The sequence below is a fragment of the Strix uralensis genome, chromosome 2, assembly GCF_047716275.1.
Source record: "Strix uralensis isolate ZFMK-TIS-50842 chromosome 2, bStrUra1, whole genome shotgun sequence".
Classification (NCBI taxonomy): domain Eukaryota; kingdom Metazoa; phylum Chordata; class Aves; order Strigiformes; family Strigidae; genus Strix; species Strix uralensis.
In genome coordinates, this window is record NC_133973.1 from 36548965 (window position 1) to 36566319 (window position 17355).

The window sequence follows — 17355 nt, forward strand, 5'->3', positions numbered from 1 at the left end:
AGTTTCTGGGAAATAAGAATAAAATTAAATTAAATCAAAACTTTCACAAGATTTCCCAGGAATCAGAAATCATGCTTGTTTGCCATTTTTCATCAGTAGTTCAGAAAAAAAAAGGCCTTCTGTTCTGAGCTTGGACAAATGGAAGTGGAGCTTGTGAAGTCAGTGGTTACACTTGAAAATTTAGGCTTAGGTTGGAATTACTCCATCTTCTTAAGTATCTTAGATAACTTCTATAAGAATGAAAAGTCAAGCTTCACAGGCCTTTTAGACATGCATATTTTTAAAGCAGCACATATATATATATTGAACCTGTGTGAATTCATCCTACCATCTGTCAGAAGTCTTATATCAAGTGTCTGTAAGGGACTTGGGAGGTTCAGCACAAAGAAGTATGAAGTTTATTCCCTGGGGACATTTCCTGATCCTCAAATACAGAATTTGCAAAACCCATGGAAACACAAAAGAAAGGAAGAAGGAAAAAAAGATTAAATGAGCATTTAGTTGGGTTTTAAAGATGAACAGAAGTTGTCTAGGGTACCAGAACTATGAGGATCCATTCCTGAAGGATGGGTCATCCTGGTGGGCACCAAGCAGTGAGAGCAGAAAGACAACGGGGACCAGACTGGCAAGTGATAAGGGGCATTTAGCCAGCTGGTTGCCCTGCTTTCAGCAGTCATATTTGAAAACTGAGATTGATAAGCACACTCAGTGTAGAAACAAAGTGCGTGCCAGAAAGAAAGGGATAGGCTGACAAAATTCACCGGGTGGTCAAGATCATCCCTGTGCTCAGCCCCTCCTCAGAGGGCTATCAGGCTCTTCCAGTCAGCCTTGTAATCAGGGAAATTGGAAGAGCAATGATGAACTGAGCTTTTACTCACACACAGGTTTACATGCCCTTTGGCACAGGTGTCCCCATGTTGGTAGGGACAGAGAAAGAGTGAAGACGCTCAGTCAAAGGAAATATAGTTCCCACACCACAAATACCTGCCAGAACAAATCTAAATCCGCTATGCCCCTGGCATACAGCAGCACCATGGCTGGGATGACACGTGTCCAAACACCACCATAAGCATGTGGCAGACACTGTCACTTACCAGGTCGGCTGGCCCCAAGCTGCCTCAATCTTGCCTTGGTCTGCAGGAGTGGCACCAGTCATCCTGCCCTGATGTCATGGCACAGCCCAGCTGAGCTGACAGCTGTTTTGCAGCTGGAATTATGCTTTAAAACTGCACCGGCCCCTCTGCCAGTTGCAGTCATCCTCTACCCAAATCTCCCAGGGAGGGTCCCAGCCCTCAGTGAACGGAAATCTGTGGATGAGGTCCTCTGCTTAGCCATCTCTCTGCATCCATGCAAGTTTTGATAAAGGTATCACAGTTTATACCCCCCTGTCTCATGGAGCCAAGTTCAGACCTAATTCAAGCTCTAACAACTTGCAATGCTCTAGTGTGACGACATCAGCTCTGGCCTTACATCTTGCACATGAGACGGTCATATGGAGTCCCCAGTATCTCACCAGTTTAAAATACTATTCTATGATCACTGCAATATTGTTGGGGTTTTTAAGAGGGGGGAGTGGTCAAATATCCCCTCTGAAACAAGCAGTTGAAGCCTAGTTTCTAAAAAGTTCTTCTGAAGAGCACTAAACATTCACTGTATGCTGATTAGCTGGTGAGAATTCCCTTGCTAATTTTTCCCTCCACATTAACATATCTAAACAGAATTTTATACTCTTTGGACATTCAGTAGTACCTAGCCTGTCATGTGCAGCTGCATTCATACCAGATGACCCACCAAGAGAGGAAATGCAACTCCCTAACCCCAGCCCAACATACTAACTTCTCTCATATCCCATTTTTCCTTTTTTGTTATTCGTCTCATAGAGTTAAAAATTTATGACCTCTGGCAGAAAAAATGTGTGCAAGAAAAATGATAGCACAGCATTTTGACTCTTTCCAATAGTCAGAAACATGTTTTCAGAATCATAAAAAGAGAGAAGGAAAATCAAACAAGAAACCAAACAGCCGGAGAGCTAGAAGTGCAGGAAGCAAGACGAGGAAAGGAAGAGCAACATCAGCGGAGGAAAGGAAGAGCAACATCAGCGTGCAAGGGTGAGTGAAGCCAAGCGAGCCTTATCCAAAGCCATGGAGGAGCAACTCCCTGGCCGGCGGCAAGCCCAGAGGCAAACATCCTGAGGAAAGAAGAGAAGGGAAGAGTAAATGTCCCCCAGCACAGGGAGTACTGGTGGGTGGAGAGCCGAGGAGAGACTTTTAAGTGCTGATTGTATTTTGCATTGAAGCGTAAAAGAACAGCAAGTTAATGAGAAGGGCTGGCTGCGGCCTCTCCCATAAATCAGTTGTCTCTTGGGGGGAAAAAAAAAGGAAAAGACACCCCTCCACAAAAAAATACACCAACAACAAGAGATCAAGATTTTTCCCACACTTAACAACGTTTTACACAATTACAATAAAGGATCTCCAGGGAGCGCGGTTGCTTTGTAACGCCAAGACGTACTTGAAAAGAGCAGCTAGATGAAATTGTAATACAGCTCTAGCTTTTGTACTCTGGAAAAAACCACAAATATATGTATAGGAGAAGCTTTTAAAGAAACAATCCTTTAAAGAAAGAATGAGGAAAAACAAACAAAAGGGAAATGCATTTTCAAGCATCAGTGCCAACCCGCTGAGAAGGCTGCTACAGAATTAACTTAGTTATTTACATTATTATTTGGTTCAAACAGCTTGTAGGTCTTCAGTGTGATTATGTACAGTGAATTTTATTTGGTGAAATACATCAAATTTTATTCAGAAAAAAAAAAAAGAAAAAAACCTAAATGACTCGACATCCACACCCAGCCTCCTTGGATAGACACACAGTAACAAAATACCTTCCGCATTGGATGGAGTTGAGAAGAAACTGTGACAATTAGAGGCAGCTCTGGACATCAGAAGTTTGTAGTAGTAAAGCAAAGACTTAAGTTTAGGACCCAAACATTAATCACAGCTCTAAGAAGCAACTGACTGTCTTTTCAAGTAAATTAGATTTTAATGTTATAGGTGTTTAAGACATAATTGTGCTTAACATAATGGCCTGAATTTCACTAAAACTGGAGAAGGGTTGTTTCTTTCAGTTCCTAGCTCTGACACAGACTTTTTGAGTAACCAGTATCTCAGAGGCTTGCTTCGCTTTGCTAAAATGGTGATAATAATGTTTCTTTTGTCTATTTAGCTCTTAACCTTTTTGCAAGTGCTTTCTCCATGTGACACCCTTGTGACACTAGGTACTGTAAATACACAAACTGTATGGAATCCTTCTGATTAATGACAGCTCATTAAATGCACTCTGTATGAGTTCTGTATTGTTATTTAGGCGTTAAAACAATAACATAAACTAAAACACATTATGAAGCAATGTTGGGTTTTGTTAAAATAAGCTATTTGTAATTTGCCTTGAAAACATGCTGGTCAAAATGGCAGCATGTCCCTCCCTTGCAGACCAGTGCAGAAACAAACGTGTGATCCGTTCTCTTCTGAAAAGCCATATTTCCACTCCAGTCCCACATCTCCCTATGCCCCAAGCAGAGCAGCCCTAGGGGGCAAATGCTTTCAAGAAGGTGAGGGAGGGAGCCCTCAGTGCTGGCCTCAAGCAGCCCCCCGTGTCTGTGGAGAAAGAAGCCAAAGCTCAGGCAAGCTGCCCCACCACCCCTTCACACCCAGACACAAGGCACGGCAAGGAACCAGACGATATCCCAGGTTAGCTAAGGTATAGGAATCACCACGCGTTACATTTCAGTCTTCAGTACAGCGAGAAGCAGGCAACTGCAGCTGATCTTTGAGCTCCCGTGTCCTATTTTGTAAAGCATGGCGTCTCGCTGGGAGGGTAAGCTGCTGGGTTTGAGCTCCACTCTGTAATTGAATTTAATGGCAGAGCATCTTGCAGACATTCCAAAAGAGGGGAATTGCATCTTATTTGCATTTGTTTCTCTCCTGTAAAAGGGATTAAGGGTGACTAGTTCAGAAGAATCCTGCCTGATAAGTCTCCTGGTGCTGCTCGATGGAAACACAGAGCACTCCCATTCTGCATGAGAATTAGCAGGTTGTTGGCCCTGTGGGAGAAGATAATTTAATAAAAAAACCAAACCACAACACCCTGACTTAGTGCTAGGATTTCATGCCTTGCTCTCTTATTTCTAAGACACCAGTAACACACTGAGTCACAGAAGGCTTGGGAAACTTTGCTCCTGGTTGCACAATGTCACTGCTCTCCTGCGTCGTGATCTTACGAAATTCAGAAGTATCATTAAACTGAACCAACACTGTATTTCTGAAAGGCCATCTTATATTATGTAAACAAACAGCTTTTAGTCCCAGAACAAGAGATCGTTGTGTACGATTATGCATCATCATTGCATAGCTCAGACATCACTGATCTGATGTGACAGAATTTCTGAGGGAGAAGCAAAGTCCTAATAATACAAAAAAAAAAAAAAAAAGGAAATTATCCTGATTTTTACAAAGAACTTAACTTCTGGTGAAGTCTGGGATCCCACAGTCTCTCTCAGAAGTGGGCCATGGGAAAGGGATTCAGGCTTGGATTGTTTCCCATTCTTTCAAACACATCTGAGGCAAGCGTAGCGTGACAATGTCTGTTGGACGTGAATCCTCTGGCCCTTACTTACACCTTGGTGCTCTCAGGTTCTGTGAACTTCAGTCAGGTTCATCCCTAGAGGACCCATTTTTCAGAGAGATGCCTTGGTTTATCCCTTAGGCAGGGCACTTCTTTTTGTTCGAGTGAGCTGCTTCTCTCCAGAGTAAGCCGGAGGAAAGGAGAGAGGCAATGGCACCAACGTTCACCCCTGGCAATGAGGTGGCACTGCTTTCCTGGAGGGAGGGCTGTGGTGCAGCCGGAGGAGAAGAGCTGCAGCTTCTTCAAGCTTCCCACAGCCCTGTTGGCACAGGCTGTGTAGAAGACCTGCCAAGGAAGTGTCACCCTCTGGGTGTCCCAGCCAGCTCTCTCCACCTCGGGGGCTGGAGCTCAGCTCTTGGGTACAGCCAAATAAAGGTTGCTCCAGGTGCCAGCAGATTCCAGGCAATGAACCCAGCATGTACAGAGGGCTGCCTTCACCCACCAGCTGGAGAGGAACACAGCAGCCATTGAAACTTATTATGAAGTATGTAGTATTTACCCAGAAAGCCTTTATGGCCTTTTCCTCAAACACATGTGCTATTTGGGCTCACATTAATACACAGAGAGATACAGGTCTCTTGAGGCATGTGCATAATTTAAATAGCTGGCTCGAATTTTTCTTTCTAAAATACAGAAGTCCCCTCATCCACCTTGGTGACAAGTATCTGTAGTTTCAATTCAAAAGGTGGAGTGTCCTTTAGTCTCCACAGCCACATCTAGCACTGCTGCCAGGTGGGGAGGGGGCTGGCTACTCCCGCTGGGTAAGCTTCCAGTCTGGACTTCAAAGGCCAGTTAGCAACTGGGGAGGAAGATAAAGGAGCTGAAAGGGATATGCACTGGGGAAGAGTGACTGCAGAGTTACAGGGCTCTACCAGGTGTACTTCTGACCAGAACCCATTCATTCACAGGCCCTTCATGGTTACCTTCATCTCTCTGCCGGTATGCAGCTCTGCATGCTGGCCCTCCCTTTCTCACCTGCTTTCACCCTCATTCCAGAGGCTACATCCCCACTCCTTCATCTCTCACCCTTGCTCCATTCCTGGCCCTCCTTCTACATCCTGTCCTCTGTCTCCTTCATCTCTCATTACCATCACACCCTACCCCCAGCTCTACTATCCCATTTACCCAAAGTCCGGTCACTTCACTTTGCCCTTTCCCATCTATTTCCCCAGATCAGAAGTTTTTTATCTGTTTCCCAGTTTCTTTATGCATCATCTTTCAATCCTTCCCTTCACACCCAGCCACTGTATGTATGTGTTTTTACAGTTTCCAACCTGTCATCACTGACTACTTTTATTTTGCTGGGAACCACTCTGAGCTCCTTCCTCCCTTTAATTCAATGGCACGGCTATGATTCTTTCACACATGTCTCCAAACCCTACTTTTGCTGGCTTCTCCTTCCCAGCACGAGGACCACCCTGCTCACTATCAGCCCTTGCTCACATCGGACACCTCTTTTCTCTGTTCCCTTTCTCATCCTACTGATGCCTTTGGTTGCTCCCATGACTCTGCTGACTTCCCTCCACTATTAGCCTGTCCTACCCTCCAGCTGTCCTGACAGCTTTCTACCTAGAAGAACACAGCATCTCTAACTCCAGATCCCACACCAGAAAGCCCAGCTTTCTTCTCATCACCTCTGACTCATCACTACATTCTTCCATCTGTCTCCACTTCTCTCTCTACAGAGAAATGCACCAGTTTTCCACGACAGATGAACAAGAAGCCCACATACCCTTCTGCCACTCTTGGTTCCACTTGTGCCGTGACTGCACCATGAGACAGAGTACAAGGGAGATGAGTTTTGTTGACGGCTTATCTGCATGTGACCCCTCCCTTAAATTATCTGCTGATTTCCTTGGAAAACAGTCATGCCTCTTCCAACATTTTTCTTTTCACATTATAAATGCACTTCAGTCTCTCTACTACTATTATTGTTTTTAAACCTATCTCACTCTCCAACTGTTGACTGGTGTCTCTTTTTTCTTCCACCTCCCTGTCCATTGATTTCACAATTTTCAGCGGTTCCTTTCTTCAAGTCTCATTCTAGACCCTCTTCTAACAATTTCCTGTAATGGTAACTCACTGGATATGCTTCTCAGTCTCATTAAACAAGCTCATTAAATGAGGTTTCCCAAATCTTCACCAAGCCAATGTTTTTTTCTTATACCACACCTTTACCTGGAGCTGTAGTCCCCTGTTGGTTCTCTCCCTGGATTTTAAATTTCTTTTAGCATATGAAACAAAGACCCATCCAATATGTAGCCTTGTTTTTAATCTTTCTTCTTCTTAATTCTTGTGGGCAACCTCATCTTCAGGAAGCAGAACCTCAAGGGCTGGAAGAGACTTCAGGCAGATGTCGGGCCCATCCCTGGGAACAAGGCAGGTCCAGCTACCATTTATTAAAGGTTTTTGACTACCTAGGTATAAACAACCTCCAGTGACAGAGACTGCAGTGGTTCTCCAGCCAATTTATGACTGATTTTGCTATTCAGACTGGTAGAAAGTTTTTTCTTGATGTCTGACTTGCATTATTCTTGCCACAGTTTAAGCCCAGGACTTCTTGCCTAGCAACCACAGACAAGGAGAATGTATTATTCTTTTCACCTTTGCAGGACCCTTTTATGTTACAATATTCTCTCTTGTCGTAAGCAGCCCAGTTCATACATGACCATGTTCACCTAATCCCCATTCACCCATGTTGCTCTCCTCTGGTCTCCATGCAAGCAGCGTATCTCTACTAGTGCTCACTAGAGCAAACAGATTAGTTCAAATGTCCTGCAGACTATCTTTTGATCCACATAGCCCAGTATGCTGTTTGCCTTTTCCAGAACAGCATGATATTGCCTCACTTTCTTCCACTTTAACTTCCAGAGCCATTTTCTGAAGAAATGTCAGAGAGCAGCAATAGCTCCATGGCTGCTTTATGCTCAGCCAGGTCCAGTACTTTACATTAGAGCTTGTTGAACAGCATCCCATTTTTCACCTGGTTTCTCTAACACCTTTGTATCATTTGGGATTCAACCAGTATGATCACAGGCCCCTGTAGCTCACTGAGACCCCTTGCTATGTCCATCTTATACAGATTCTATTGTCTCTCTCAATTATGTGGTCTCCCACCTATCCAGGCATACAAAAATCTCCTCTGTGGTCTTTCAATACTTTATGTCTGTGTTCAGACAGCATCTTCTTCTTTAGCCTTAATAAATAAAAACTACTTTCACACATCCCAAATACAGCTGGAGAGATGGCTTTCCTCACCAGCACTCTCATCTTGGTACACCCTGTCCCTGGTGAGTTCCCCCCACCTTCTCTGCCATATCAAACTATCATCAGCTTGTTGCCACTTCTTCACACATAGTCTCTCATTCGCTGCTGAACTTCCAGCCTACACTGTGTTTGGCCAGCAATGTCCCTTCCGTCTTCAGCTTGCCACGTTACAAACAAGCACTTCTGGGTTTTCTCTTAAGTTCCCCTTATGCTTCAGGGCAGATTTCCAGAAACAACAAAGAAACTCCCAGGAACTTCATTACCCTCTTCAAACTCTCCTGAAAAACTTCTTCTGTGTCAGGAAGGCTACAATAAATAAATGCAGAAATCAATACAATAAATGCTTGGTGTGCTGAGAACACCAAATATCCTCCTGTCCTCTTGCTGCCTTATTGCCCCCTTATCTCGCTCCTTCACCCACTGGCTGCTGTCCTGCACTTCCATCACACGTTTTTTGGAAAGGAGCCTCTCTTTCCAATATGTAGTTTTACAAGACCTAGTCCAGCGGTGTCCCAGTTTCTGACTGGTGTCCTAGACACCATCTAACAACAAATACCCCTAAGTCATGGCAGACAATAGTGGAAAGTTAACCTTGATAGCAAGTGGCTGCAAGTTGTTTGAATTTGACTGCAACTTGGCACTTCCTAGGTTAGCATGATGATGATATCAGTTCATTTCCCAGTAAGAAAATCTGGTAAAAAGACACCAGAAGCAGCTCTCAAAGCAAGTTTCATGGCATTTGCTGCATGACCCTGAAGTGAAAGGAAAACTCGTTTTTTAAGATGGTCCCTTTGGTTTAAAAGTAAAATACCTGTGGATTGGATTGGAGTGGATTGGAACTAGAGTGAACTAGTGAACTCTAGTTCAAGGGACAAAGAGAAAACTTCAGTTTTCAAAGCCACTGGACAAGGTACTGTTAAGTAGAAAGCTCATAAGGAAATATAGCAGTATAACATATATAACCCTTTTCTGATTTCAGCTTGAAACACTCTGCATTGGTTACTAACTTAAAAATTTTGGGAAGTGTGAATACCTCCCCTTCTCTTGCAGGAGTTGTACTAGCCCTGCACACCGATACCTCTAAATAAAGGACAAAAAGCAAATATGTTCTGAAGAAGGACATAGTTAAAAAGAAAAAGCCCTCTGTATCTAGTAGCAGCACTAGTGATGCTCAGAAGGGAGTGCTCTGTATTCGTGTTTACATATTGATTGTTTTGAAGCCTCTTTCAGTTCCAGGAATGGTAGACTATAAAAAATGATATATATTTGTGGTTTGGCACCCAAAGAGAGCTTCAACTCATGCATCATTGCCGGTTGCCAACATCTGCAAAATATTACATGTTGGTTTTGTTTTGGGGTTTTTTAAGCCTCAAACTGCAAAACTAACGTCACTCACTGGTTGCACCTACTGCCGAGTAACAGGGTGGAATTTTGGTATTGGAGTTTTGCCAATGCAGGTCACCAAGTTTACTAATAAACATGATTTTATGATAATACTTCTCTCTGCTGCTGTGCTATAGAGTAAATTCTAGCTAAATAAAACTTAGAAAGAAATTTCAGTTTCTTTTCAGAACTGACTAGTGAATAAAGAACATTGAGATTTATTTTTAAAATAATCTTCCACTGAAAATGTACCAGTACCACAGTATAATGACACTTGGCTTTGTCAAAGGAGGAAAATAATCTGCGCAGATGATTTTGGAACCATATGTGTGAGCAGTGGGGAACAGTCTGTCAAAGTGTAGAGTCCTCCTTCTTGCTGAAATACTTGGCAATGGTCTGTACATAGAAAATCTGATGCCAGAAAAACTCACCCCATGCTTACACAAGCCCAGCAGATCTCGTGACTCACACACAGCAGCACAGATGTGTATACAAGGAACCATCCTTAACCAACATCTGTCTCAGACACAAGTGAGAAAGAAAGCACCACCCTGAGCAATTAAGCCACAGCTGCCAGGCAGTAGCGAATACTTGCTCAAAATGCATCACATGGCATCAAGTTATTGTGGGCAAACACCATCAACTTCAGCAGTTGTAGCACACATTTTTTTCTTGCTTATAAATGGCAAAGAAGTAGGCAAACAGGAACATCACAACACTAACTTTTCCCCCCTTCTTGCCTGTCGAATTTCAAGACCACAACGGCAAACCTCACCACTGCGTATGTGCTTCATGGAAAGATAAGACTTCATGACACTTAGTGTTTGTTTGCAGAAAGAATAGGCATGCTTATAACACAGACGGATAGCCAGAAGGTATTTGGATTGGAGTAGAAAGGAAGATAAAAGAAACACTGGTTAATAAACTCAAATTCAACCCCTTTATCTTAAACTGTTAAATTTCAGGCTCCTTTGCCTTCAATGCTATTTTAGCTTTACTTCAAATTTAATCTGTCTGCAGCATAGGCGTAATGTTAGTCTGGCATGCCCAAGTGGAACACTGAAGCAAAAGCACTATTGTAAATTCATGCCTTGGTTGATTTTGTAACTGATTTCCAGTACAAATTAACTCTAAACCATCAACTGGTCCACAGCAATGAAGGTTCCGCCTGCATGCAGTAGAGCTATGGAAACACCTAAGCCACAACAAAAGGTCCACAAAAACAATTAGAAATGCAAGCTTGAAAACAACATGCTTTGTAAGCTAAAGCGAAACATCTGAATCTGCTGTTGGTAAAGACAGATCTGCCAGAAACAAATATGCCTCCATGGCCATGACCTAGCCAACATCAAGATGCAGCTCTCCTCTTCAGAAATATCGATTAATTAAACCTAGACCAAGACAGTGGAGCAGTGGTCCTCACCACACTTGCTCTGCAACTGACATTTTGTCCATCTAGTTTCAGCGTGGATTTCTCTTTTTCTCTCGCATGCAAAATGAATCACAGGTCAGCACAAACACTGTAAGATGCCTTCAAATCTCCCGATTTCTGACTGCTCTTTTTTAATGCTAACACAATGATTTTGCATAATAAGCTAAGCTACTTTTCCCAGATCCTGCTGGTGAGGCTTTTTTCTTAGCCCACCAGTCACTGTGTATATGGCCAGCTTTGCTGCCCAGGGCTCTGACTGGCACACACTGGTCTCTCCACCACCCGCCCCAGGTTAGCACCCCTGCAACAGAGCTGGCAGAGGCAAACACATGCTGCCTCTCAGTTGCCACAGGTCAAAGTCCAGCTTTAATATACATAAGCTTGAATGGATGAGTCATAAGCCCACATGCTTTTCTGCTATGGGAATAGTAACTTCTGGTGAAGAAGCAAACAACTTCTCAGACTACTGCAGATAGACTGAATGGAGCCCTTCAGGTTTTAAGCATACCAGTAAAAAAATGCACACTCACGCTGAAATCTTGTGTCAGATGGATCGAGGGCACGGCGTAACTGAAAACCATCTTCCTCTCTTCAAAGAGAAGGAAGAAGAAAATAAAAGATCTCAGACCTGTGCATACACCTTTCTGCTCTCACATGCACATATTTATCAATGCACTTGCTCATCTTCTGCAGCCTTGGATTGCCTTTATCTGTGATCTTAGCTTTAAAAGCCACAGAAACTTTTCCTCTCTTAAAATTCTCCATCATATAAATTATCCCTCCCACACACGGTCTCTGTAAACCAATGGTAAAATAAGTTTGGATGAGGCTGTGTACAGTAAAATTACCTGTTTGTTGCACAGCCAAAGCCCACCAGAGGGTCCCCAAGAAAAATCACTTACAAGCTGAAACACAGTGCTGTGGTCCAGCCTGTGTTTACGTGGCAGGAGTGTTAGCCGGTGTCTCGGCCATGCTCTCTCACGTGGCACTGGGACTTGGGGTGAGCATGTGTGGTAATGGTGACAATCTGGACCAAAGGGAAACAGGGTGGGCAATGGGAGGACCCCTAGATGGCCATGGGGTGTGAAAAGGGCGTTGCGCCTGCCCTGTGCATGGTGCTGCACCCCACAACATCAAGAGGGGGCCTGGACAAAACCTGGCTCTGCCCGCTTGCCTGTCCACCCTGCACAGGGGCTGCTGCCTCGATTTTTCAGGCAGGGATGGGGGGAAGGTGCCTCTGGGCAACATTTGAAAAGCGCAGTTGGGACAGCCAAGGAGAGCTGAGAAATCCCAATTTCCCTGCTGAGACAACTTAGAGCTGGAACAGGATGCTCCAAAAAACAGAGAAACCAGAAAGCAGCAAATTAAGAATCAAGCAAAACCAAAACAAACCAAACATGAACAAAAGTAGTCCTACACACATCTGATACACTATAAACCCTGTTCTTCAGTGAGAGGTGGGCATTTTGCAAGTCTGGCCTGTCTGTGAAGAACTTTCCCCAGTCAGATATGCAGACCAGGCTTGTTTACACGGTGTACATCAAGAGGAAACCCCTCGAAAACTGGGTCACCGAGGTTCGAGCCTGGAGCCCAGCCACAAGGAAGGAACCCAAAAACACGTCACTGAGCTTTGCAGCATGCAGGCAGCCACTGACCTGGGTCATGGAGTGGCGCCCACGTGGTGACCTGACTCCCTGACACCTAACTAAGGGCCAAGCTGTAATTTAGATGAAGCTGGTGATTTTCTATCAGCTCCAGCAAGCTGAAGGTGTTGAACCCATGAGCTCACACAGCTTGGCATCATCTAACTAAGCTGACAGCACCAAATCAGTGAATTCATGGTGCTCTGTGTTTCAGCTAGGGCAAAACAAAGCTGAAGAAATAGCACAGCAGCATTGTCTTTGGGGGTGGGGGGGAGGCAGAGATCCTGAGCATGGCCAGACTTCAAGGGAAGCACTTGTAGGCAGCTGAAGAAGCATTCCTGTCTTCCACTTCTTTTGGTTGTGGAGGAGAAAGCACCTTTCCCTCAAAGAGCGCCTGGAAGCAAGGTATCACTCCCTACCATCTCACTGCAGTGATGGTCACGTTTTGGACAGTCATGCACTAGGATCAAGGCAGATATGATGTCACAGGGAAGACTGAGCTGCTGGAATACAGCAGAGGAGATGGAGCAGGAGAATGCAACAAGAGAAAAACTAGTAGATGTGCAGAAAATAGGCTAGATGATTCTGAAAGGGAAGAAATCATTAAGTTTAGAAATCTTCCTCTGCTTCCTAGTCAACAAACATGTTGCTGGGATCAGGTAGGTTAATCCTGCTCCTGGGTCCATTTCTGCCAGATGTGCCTGTTCACATTCTCAAGTTCAGTGCACTTCCTTCAATCAAGCACAAAATAAATTCTCACATTTCCCCCACTTTGCTTTTACATGCACACTCCATTCCATGTTTCCCCAGGGGCATTTTCCACTGGATCTGTTTTGTTGTAAAGGCAACAGATAGTTGCCAAAAAAAAAATATCCAAAACAAACAAACAAAATAGCCCAAACAGCATGGATGTAGTTCATGTAGTTCAGTTGTAGTGCAACACAGTTCGCTGACCACTCTATCATTCTCTGTCATTACTGGTAAATTATTCAATCTGTTATCAAGGAAAATGCTTTAAACATGCAATCATCTGTTGTATATCTTGTGTTCTAAAAGTGTGTGGTCATGTCAAATATGTCCTAAACTCTTTCATTTTATCTGCCCAGCTGTACATAGACACCAGCATAAACAAATATCAGATACACATACCTACAAGTAATGTAATGGATTCAATCCACTTCTGATGCTTCTCTTTCATCTTCAAGGAAAGAGGAGGGGGAAAAAACCCTGTTCCACTTCCACTGTGCTCACGCAATCCCATCACCACCTGCCTGCCCTGCTCCCATTTGAGTGGGAAATTTCCTGAGAGATGTGGACCTGGTATGTTTTTCAGCACAGATTCACTGAGCCTACAGAGTGACCCTAGTGACTGAATGGCACTTACATGCTTCAAGGGGTGAGTTTGATACTGAGAAGGTTTGCAAGGGAGTTATTTCTACAACTGCATCACTAAACCAGAAGGTAAGAGGTATGAATATCTTGGACCTGAACATGTGTAGTGATATGATTTCAAAACAGAGAGCACACACAGTGAGCAAAGTTGAGATAAACTGGGAGCTGGCCACCAGTGCCACACATGGAATAAATGCAGTGTCCTCTGCTCTTGCCACCATGTTTTCCATGCTGGAGACCAGGATACTTGGCTGGGAGTAAAACCAGGTTTCTACTGCTGCAGGAGGCTAGAGCAGGTGGTATTAGACCCTCTTTATGTTCAGGCTGGTTTTTTCCCTCCCTGCCTGCTTTGAGCTGTAAACAGCCCAAGAGAGGTGTCCTCTTAAGTAGCAGGCATTGCTATCACCTGGGAGTGGCTCCCAAACACTTCACCATTTGAAATCATCACCTTGCTTGCAAAGGTTAATAGGACGGGCTGATTTCCAAGTGGGAAGCTTTGTATGTAAGTGGGTTAGCAAGAGGGTGGGGAGGAGACAGGCCCTTATAAAAATAAAAATTCACTTACCCAGCAGTTGTAACTGGGCAAGGTCACTTACAGTATGCAAGACATAAAGCCCAGCGTAACAGATATTTATTTAACATGGGGAAGTGGACCAGGCCACTCATCTCCAGTGAGGATCTACTGCCCAGGCATGGTGCTGTTGGGCATCCTGCAGTAGGGGAAGTCCAAAACAGGACAGGTTTTTATCCCAAGGACCAGGAGCAGAAGAGTCCGCCAAACAGGAACATGCAGTAGCAAACACCAGGGCTCAATTTTGTTTGATGTATGTTAATATAAGCCACCCCATCTATCTCCATCCCATACCTTAATGTGCTTCCCCCTAACCCAAGGCATCTCCCCCCCCCCCCCGCCTTTTTATTCCTTCTCATTCAACTGCATCATGTTGCTTTCATCAGAGCATATAGGATGGGGAAGCACTGCCATGACCTCTCAGCAGGTCACTCACAAAGGACAAACACAAGGAGAAAAAAACATCAGTTCTTGGAAAACAAGAACTGAAACTTTTCTTTTCCGACATGGACTAGCTTGGCAGCTCGTGCTATATATAAAATGAAACATAAAATGTCTTTCTCTCTTTTGACAAACACTGCTGCACATGTCTGCTCAGATCTATTTCAGGCATCAGTACTTATTCAAGGCAAATCACAGCTCTGTGTAGGTGTGTCAAGGATGATTCAGCAGAGAAACATGCATGGCTGAAAATGTACCATGCCTATGGAAAACAGAAATGTTGTATACCCCTTTCTAGCCAAATTACAGAAATCTCCCTTTTCATGCTTACACTAAGATATAAGGTGGTTCTGCTTATTGCTTTAACGAGCTGCTCCTTCCACTGGTGCAGAGGGTCAATCATGCAGTCTGTGTTAAGCAGAAAGTACCACACAACAGCAGGAAAATACTGATGTCTATGTATGTCGTATGTCTTTCATTGAACAGCATCATGTTTTTCCACACCTAAGAAAGAGGACAACAGCAGCTTGGTGACATATACATGGCAGTTTCCTTAGGTGTATATACATATTTACATAAAGAACTTTTAATACTAATAGGGAAATATACTTAAGTAATGCCTTTTATACTAGGAAACCAATCTATGAGTTTGATCAATCTGTTAGCTTTTTACAGCTTGATTATTAAACCAAATTAACTCCTACTGTTACACACAGTTCTTGCATGAGATATATCACACAAACCCACATATATACAAATATTTACTCTCAAGAAGAGCTGACCTCTCTTAATGCACAAATGTTCTGTGTTACTCCAATTTAGATGTAAAATGTCACATTTTAAAAGAAGAGCCTTGGGAGAACATACTGAAAATAGCCATTATGTCCATGAAAACATCTCATTATTCAAAATGGAGTTATGTTTAAAAGTGTCCTGTTTATTTAAAGCTCAAGTTCTAAAAATAAAATCCACATTTCTCATTCTGTTCAGATACTCAATTACTTAACATGTTTATGGCACTAAAATGAACACTGGTATGTTTTGTTATTTAGGCTTTTTTAAAAAAAAAGTGTTGTAACGACAACCAAAGATTTAGTAGCCATTTTAATTGCTGAAGTTGACCTCATAGGAAGTGATCTTGGAGAAAGACAGGCTTTTAGCAGGGCAGTGATTTAATACATTGAATTTACTGCAAGATAAATAAGCAAGAGTAATACTATTTTCAAATCTCTCTACTTTTGCCTATGTGAGGTCTCCATGAGGAGTATCATGAAATGGATCAAGAGGCATGCAGCTGACTTGTCACAGGGCACTCTAAGAGAAAGATGCTCCCCCAGATCAGTCCTCATTAGGAGGTGCAGAGGGCTGCTGCTGGCAGTTTTTGGATGGAGTCACAAGAGAAAGTTGCTTTTGCCATTAATTCCATGGGGTCCAGAAGTGAGGAGATGAGAAGCAGCCTCCTTGCCACACTGAAGAACTGTCAGAGGCTTCCATCTGACAAAAAGCCTAAAAGCACATAGTGCTATTTCCAGCATTTCAGGTCTAACACATCAGGAACTTACCAGCAGCTCCACGGGTCTTCTGGTCAAACTGGCAGGGAAGCTATTGCCATCTTATCTGCCAGATCTTTTTCTGGAGGACTAATAGCATGACACCCCTTTTTCAGGGTTATAAAAAGGGATTCTCTGGCTTAGATATTGACCTGCTGTACCTATTTACCTGTGCATAATAAAGACATAGCACCTTCCCTGAGGGGAATCACAGATCAAATATACATATGCCAATCCGGGCTCCACAACACAGCATACCCAGAAGCAGAGAGGTATTGGAAGCCTGTCACAGGGCTTATGCCTAAATGTGACGACAACATCTTTGGGCAAATATGTCTACTATGAAATTGTGGTGTTTTTTCAGATCCACTTAAAAACCAAGATGGGCAAAACCAACCAAAAAAAACCCAACAAAACCATTTACCCTCAGCCTCACATTCAGGAAGTGAAATTGCCACCTTAAGACAACAACAACAGCCCTAAAAATTATCTATTTTTCATTATTGTTGTTGTTGTTGATAAGATTACAAGTGACTGTACCAGAGCCCCCCTGGGCAGCTGGCACTGAAGGAGCTGTGGAGCCCAGCCAGTGGCTCCAAAACACACACATGCAGAAAATGGTGCATCAGAAGTGCCATCGCTGGCCACATCGCCGGCTGTTGGAAGAAGCAACAAGTGAGCACAACCCATCTCCAGGCTGCCCTTCCCCTCTTTTAAAATTCCAGATTAATGAGCGCTTCACACAGAAGGGAAAATTTTTAACTCTGACTCACAGGCTTATTATTTTTTGTTTATAAGACACACCCACTAATTTTACATTGGATGCAGGCATACATCATGAACAACAGGCACGTGACAAACATTAGAAACAGTAGTGTTGCCCATAACACAACTTGATTAATCAATCATACACTTCCTTGGCACTCTCAGGGACAGACCCTTAGCATGCCATTAGACTGTTACTCAAAGTTGGAGAGAGAGCTCACATGAAAG

The 17355-nt window shown here is 43.5% G+C and overlaps 1 long non-coding RNA gene across 1 annotated transcript in view; it reads right to left on the reverse strand.

The window, feature by feature from the left end:
* Positions 1–14952: 14952 nt before the first annotated feature.
* The window catches only part of LOC141939162 (uncharacterized), a 55459-nt gene continuing 53056 nt past the window's right edge, over positions 14953–17355 (reverse strand). The window contains exon 3 of the long non-coding RNA XR_012627490.1: positions 14953–15316. This is a non-coding gene — a long non-coding RNA (uncharacterized LOC141939162). The remainder of the gene's footprint in view (positions 15317–17355) is intronic.